The sequence below is a fragment of the Rhipicephalus sanguineus genome, chromosome 5 (assembly GCF_013339695.2).
Source record: "Rhipicephalus sanguineus isolate Rsan-2018 chromosome 5, BIME_Rsan_1.4, whole genome shotgun sequence".
Lineage (NCBI taxonomy): Eukaryota > Metazoa > Arthropoda > Arachnida > Ixodida > Ixodidae > Rhipicephalus > Rhipicephalus sanguineus.
In genome coordinates this window covers 124,675,942-124,682,727 of record NC_051180.1, presented here as the reverse complement: position 1 = coordinate 124,682,727, position 6,786 = coordinate 124,675,942, and the positions used below count along the sequence as shown (strand labels likewise).

Below are 6,786 nucleotides of genomic sequence, written 5' to 3'. Positions count from 1 at the left end.
GTATCTCCTTCTGAGGAGTTTCAAGACGTGATGCCCATCAATGCCTCATGTACTCATCCTGAAGCTTCCAGCTGCTCCAGCTAGACTTCTGTACTGTGCAGAAGAAACCGTTTCGACCTAGCCTCTACATGCGAGTCTTGCTGGGTGTCTGAAAAAACAGCTTTGCAGCAGAGATGTTAAGTGTGTTGCATGGCATGTCATCATGCCACTGCAACATCAGCATTGTTCATTGCCATCATCACAGCTTTTGATTAACATTAAAGTTGTATAAAGTGTACAGTTTTGATAACATGGTTCACTGTATTTTAGTATTTATTCTTTGGAAGGTGCATGTAGCATGTTCCTTAAGTATGGAGTTGAGTTTTATGCCAGGTATGTTTAATAACATTTATTGTTAGAGCTGTGCGAATAGCAAAATTTTGGGTGCGAAGCGAATTCGAATATTGAAGTGTGAGTGCGAATCGAATCGAATATTTTTCGAATATTTCTAGAATATTTCTAGAATAGTTTTCGAATACTTCGAAGCGAAATTGCAGAAAAAAAAGTTAGAGAGGATTCCTAAGCATATTCTTATGAGATGGCAATGTGAAAGTGTTTCTTTTCGCTAGGTTGATGAAGCATTGGCGGGGTGGTGTTTCATAGTTGTCTTATCAAGAATGAGGCAATGTAGAGGCCGAATTCTATTTATGTACATGATTTGGTGCAACCAAAGTGTTGCCGACAACACTTTACATGTGATAGGCAAAGATGCCATTTCCTCAGCCTTTCCTCGTCTTTCAACTTCTGTGGAAGCCCAACTGATGTGGCAGACAAGGGTGTGCTCCCTTCAAGTCCGGAGTTCCAAATGTGCCTCGTAGATGTCGATATATAAGAACGTCTGAAATTTTGGATGCTAAAAAGCTTCGGCTTCTGATTTTTCGGACTTCCTGTCCAAGTTTCAGGTCCAAAACAGCATTAATTGAGCCCCCACCTCTGCTACATTTTTCATGTTCATGTTGGAACCAGCGTTTTCTTAAGTTAAAGGGACACTAAAGAGCAAAACGATTTTTCTCGCATTAGTAAAGTAGCTTTCCATGATACCAAAAACACGACGCTTGCTGCGAGAAGACACCTAATAAGCAAGAAAACGCGCAAAAAGAAAATAAAGGTGGCGACGCCACCTTGGAATTCCCGCACCATTTGCCATGACGTCACATATTTTTGACGGCGCCTGCTTGGGCCTACGTAGTTCCTAACCGGTTAAATCGAAGTACATTGTCCTCTGAGGGGGCCAGAGGCTTGACATAACTAGTTTGTGGAAATTTCGTCAGGCCAGTGGCGCCAAAATACGTTAAATGCTCTTTGAAATGTTTTACGTCACGAATTACAAAGTTCGGCGCGAAATTTAAAAATGAAACTTTGAACTTGGTTTCCGCCTCTAATAATAAACCTATGGTGGTGAAATAAACTACACAAGGGTTCTCCGAGCACACTTTATCAATCTAAACCAATTCATTGTTTCTCTTTAGTGTCCCTTTAATACACTTGCGACAGTAGCGGAGCTTGAAAGGCAGCTTTGCCGCAATGCGGGGGTGTAATGAGGTGAAGCATATTGAAAATCTAGAGACCACTTTTAATCGGACGTTGGCTGTCTCTTGGCTATGTTCGACCGTAACGGAGCTTGAAAGGCAGCTTTGCCGCAATGCCGGGGTGTGATGAGGGGAAGCATATTGAAAATCTAGGGACCACTTGCAATCGGACGTTGGCTCTCTCTTGGGTCGGGGGGACTAGATGCGGCCTGGAGAAACGAAGACGTGGACCTGGGCTCTGACCACAGCGTGATCGGCATCATCATCAAGGGACCCCAATACCGTGCTGTGTTGGGGACGGCACGTGTAACGGACTGGGACAAGATGCGGAAGGACACGCAAGAAGCAGAAGAGGCTTCGGAGAACGATGTGGAAGCCGACAGAAAGCAAACGTACGCCGAATGGGCGAGGGATCAGAAAAAGGCCCTCGAGAAGTTTACGCAAGAAATAACGACGACGGCGCAGACACCTTTCGTGGATGCCAGACTGGCACACATGTGGGCGGCCCGGCACTCGCTAACGCGGAGGTGGAAGCGCCAACGTCACAACAAGAAGCTGGTCAAACGTATCGCGGTCCTCAACAAACAGATCACCGAGTACGCGGCCAAGCTATGCCGAGAGACCTGGCTGAGCACTTGCGACGGCTTGCAGGGCAAGCTATCGGCACGGAAGACGTGGTGCCTACTGAGGCACCTAATCGACCCGCTGAGCAGCAAGACCGCAACCAACCGCAATCTCACCAAGGTCATCAACACGTACAAGGGGGATGGCCGAAGGCTACTGGAAGAACTGAAGACAAAATACCTCAAGACTGAGCGGGGCCAATTCCCGACGCCTGAGAGGTACGAAGGTCCTGAAAACGAAGAGCTGGACAGACCGTTCACCATGACGGAACTCTGGTCGGCCATTGATGAAAGCAATAGCAAGAGCGCCCCCGGCAGGGACGCGATCACGTATAAGTTGCTCAGAAACATGAGCGAAGCGGTGGCCCGCGGCCTCTTGGGGCACATCAATGAAACCTGGGAGAGCTCGCGGCTGCCGGAAGAATGGAAAGAGGCTGAGGTTCGATTCATCCCGAAACCCGGCAAAGCGCTGACGATCGACAACATGCGGCCCATCTCCCTCACGTCGTGCGTGGGGAAGGTGATGGAACGTATGGTTCTTCGCAGACTTCAAAAACACCTGGAAGAAACGAACCAAATGCCCGCAACCATGTATGGGTTCAGACAACACCTAGGCACCCAGGACGTCCTTATCCAACTACAAGAACTTGTCGTCAAGAAGGCAACGAGGAACGCGCCGCGGGGGATACTCGCCCTAGACCTAAAAGGGGCCTTCGACAACGTGTCTCACGCGAGCGTGCTCCAAAATCTAAACAAGACGGGATGTGGTCGGAAAACCTTTGCTTACATCACGGACTTCTTAACGAGAAGAACAGCGACCATCAGGATAGGCGAGGAAAAGTCGGAACCTGTCGAACTTGGCGACAGAGGAACCCCTCAGGGGTCGGTTCTGTCGCCCCTGCTCTTTAATCTGGCCCTCCTACCCCTACCCAATCTGCTCCAGCAAATTGAAGGCGTGGACCACGCGTTCTACGCCGACGATATCACGGTGTGGACGAACCGAGCCGGGTCCAATGCCTGGGTAGAGGATGCCTTACAGAGGGCGGCAACGACCGTACATGACTATGCAAAGACCTGCGGGCTGAGCTGCGCTCCACAGAAATCAGAGCTGCTCATGGTCCAGCCGGGAAGACCCAAGAAGGAACCGCCGCCGAACGTGACCATCACCATCGACGGCATGGCCATCAAACCGACGCAACAGATCAGAATCCTCGGTCTGCTGCTGCAAAGCGACGGTCGAGCGTATGCGGCCGTCACGAAGATCAAGAACACCTCGGAACAGATATTAAGTATGATCCGAAGGGTCTCTAATCGTAACAGAGGCCTAAAGGAAGACGATGCAATGCGTTTAGTGAGGGCGTTCGTCGTATCAAGGGTGACCTACTCTGCCCCGTACCTCCAGCTAACGAAGGCAAACAGGGACACCCTGAACACGATGCTGCGCAAAGCAACCAAGCAGGCATTGGGCGTGCCGATCTACTCGTCCACGCAGAAACTGCTGGACATGGGCGTTCACAACACGGTGGAGGAGCTGATTGAGGCTCACTTGTCTAACCAAAGGGTAAGGCTAAGTCAAACAGAGCACGGCCGGGCCGTCCTACGGAAAATAGGATGGCAGATAGAACCACTTCCAACCAAGACGGCCCTTCCCGAGCAATGGAAAGAGGCCATTCAAACCAAGCCACTCCCCAGGAACATGCAACCGGGGAAGGACGACGGGAGACGGTCCGCGCGAGCCAAGTCCCTGGCCCGACAGCTGGAGGAGAACCCTAGAGTACTCTACGCGGACGCCTCGCTCAGAAAATACGACGACCGAGCAACGGCGGTAGCCACGTCCGTCGACAAGCTTATTGTCAGCGCGTCGCTGAGGACGACAGACCCAGCCATTGCCGAAGAAGTGGCTGTGGCCCTCGCACTCGTACAACCGAGCGTGGACTCCGTGGTCACAGATTCGAAGTCAGCATACGCAAGCTTCCGCAGGGGGTTGATCTCTCCCGCTGCCCAGGCCATTCTCTCCAAGCACAAGCCTCCGGGACGAGCCATCGAGCTCGTGTGGATCCCGGCTCACTCGAAGGTGGAAGGCAACGCCCTCGCCGACCACCACGCCCGAGAACTGTCCATCCGGGCCGAGGACGAGCCGGCTGAGCTACCCCATCCCGTGACGAGCTTTAAAGACATCACTAAAATGTACAGAAACGCGAGGTGCAAACTTCCTGTACCACACCCGCAACTAACCAGGCAGCAGCAAACGATCCTGCGGCGCACGCAGGCGGGATCGCTAGCGCATCCCGTTCTGTTACACCGAATGTACCCGGCGGAGCACGACACACTCTGCCCTTTCTGCAAAACGGAAAGAGGCACTCTGGCACATATCATAGCTGAATGTAAAGAGCTCAAGAACCCGCCACCTCCCCTTCCCCCCAACATCCCCAATTCTCAACCCCCAGAGCGATGGGAGACCTTGTTGTCCAGCCCCGCCCTGCCGACTCAGCTCGCACTGACGGCCAGGGGCCAGGAGTTGCTGGAGACATATGGGTCCCGTGAATAGGGAACCACCCCGTCTGGTACCTGCGCGTACCATCGAATATTCGGGCTCAATAAAGTTGATTCTCTCTCTCTCTCTCTTGGGCTTGGCAAAGTTCGACCGTAACAGAGTTTGAAAGGCAGCTATGCCGCAATACGAGAGTGTAATGAGGTGAAGCATATTGAAAATCTGAAGGGGTCACTTTCAGTCGGACGTTGACTGTTATTTGTTTTTGGGAAGTTCGAATAGTAAAATTCCAGTGCGAATCGAATCGAATAGCAAACACTATTCGAAAAATATTCGAAATTTCGAACATTCGCACACCCCTATTTATTATTCAATGTGCGGTACTGCAGATTTACAGGTTTAATTATTTATTTCACATTACTGCTGAGCTTTCGGGAGATCATAACAGGTAGGTCTCATGAGAATTCTAGTACAGAAAAATTTTTAGACAGGCCATAATTAAGAGGCCTGCACTGTGTAACATATGAAGGTCACTGCGAAAAATAAATACATGTTTTGCATGCCTTGGCATCTACATACACTGAAGGAAGTTTCGCAGCTCAATGGAATACAAACATCACATATGTGAAAACATATGTGACCAGGCATCAACATTGATGCATCTGTGTCAAACGGTGCTGTACCCACCAAACACTAATATACATTGTGCAAGTTCTCATCTATCAATGTACAATAGATGTTCAACTATTTCTGTGAAGTCGCATTTTACTTTTGTGTTGTACCAATTCCTGTGACGGAGGACTCAACCGTGGATTTTTCTTAATAAGGCTAAAGCCTTGGATGCCTCATCAAACGCGAGAATCGACCGGCGTCCCGCGTCGGTGACGTTAACACGAGTGATGGAAAAAATTGTCATCACGTGATGATGTCATCATGACATCACAGATCGCCAAAATTTGTGACGTCATCATGACGTCACATTATAACGTCATCACATGACGTCCTGCTTGCTTGCTCAAAGGTGGGCAGAGCCCGGAGGGAGTGCAAAACAAGGTGAGGCGCAGAAAGCTTAATATGATAATTGTTGGGGTTAATGCGCGCAGAAAGCTTACAATGACCCCGATCCTGGAGGCATTATAAAACCATCTTAGTTACAGAAAGCTTTCGAACTGGAGCGCTGGACTTATAAGTAACGACTTATAAGCATCGACTTATAAGTAAAGAACAAGAAGATGGCTCTCGCCTTCGAGTCGACTGAGGCAGATGCATAAGGGACCCGATGAGTTTTTATTCGCAGATAAAATAACAAGCAAACCCAAAGGCTACCGATTGTTTCCAAGCTTTACTTTTGTGTCGAAAGATGCATACACACGTCCTCTGGAGGGCTCATGAGCATTGAGGCCACTCTTGGGCATGACTGCAGAGATGGAGTGACGAAGCTGCGCACATGTAGACAAACACGTGGCTAGCACACTGCTGTCACTACCCGCCATCTATGCTGATGCTGCGCGACAGTTTCTAATTCTGATGCACCACGCGTGTTCTCGTATGAACTTCACAAAAACAGAGATCTAGAACAGTCTGAAGCTGGACTATACTAATAAATTTTGATCTATGGCTTCAAGGAAAAATGCTATTTCGATGTTTAACGTTATACCGAGTTTCTGACTAGAATGTTCAAAAATGATTGTGCAGAAACTGACTAGGCATAGGTTGGAGCGACTGGGCCACACAAAACAGAACCTGGTCTAGTCGTCTCCGTTGACAAATGACGTCACATTCGTATATCCCGTTCAGCGGCCGTGAGCTCAGCCGGCCTCTTTCATTTTCCTGTGCTGCCCTCTGTCGTTTTGATAGGGGTTTGGTAGGGGTCGGGACAGCCGGTATTGGCAGAAGCAAAGCCTCCGAGATGATGAGACGTTTCGCGACTTTTCCGCTAGGAGAGAGCGCATGCGCAGGGGCGCCGTGAAAAAGGCGGATTGTACACGTACATAAAGTTGGGAGGTGCGTCGAGCACCGCGTGTTGCTTCTAATGGCTTGAAATGCAGTGTGCACATTCGTCCAGGCTTCCCGAGTGGACAACTTGCGGTTATTTTACTTCATT

General features: G+C 49.7%; 1 protein-coding gene across 2 annotated transcripts in view; it reads left to right on the top strand.

Annotated features, from left to right (window-relative positions):
- Window positions 1–6,786, top strand: part of LOC119394219 (uncharacterized) — a 273,711-nt gene that overhangs the window by 253,658 nt on the left and 13,267 nt on the right. The window lies entirely within an intron of this gene.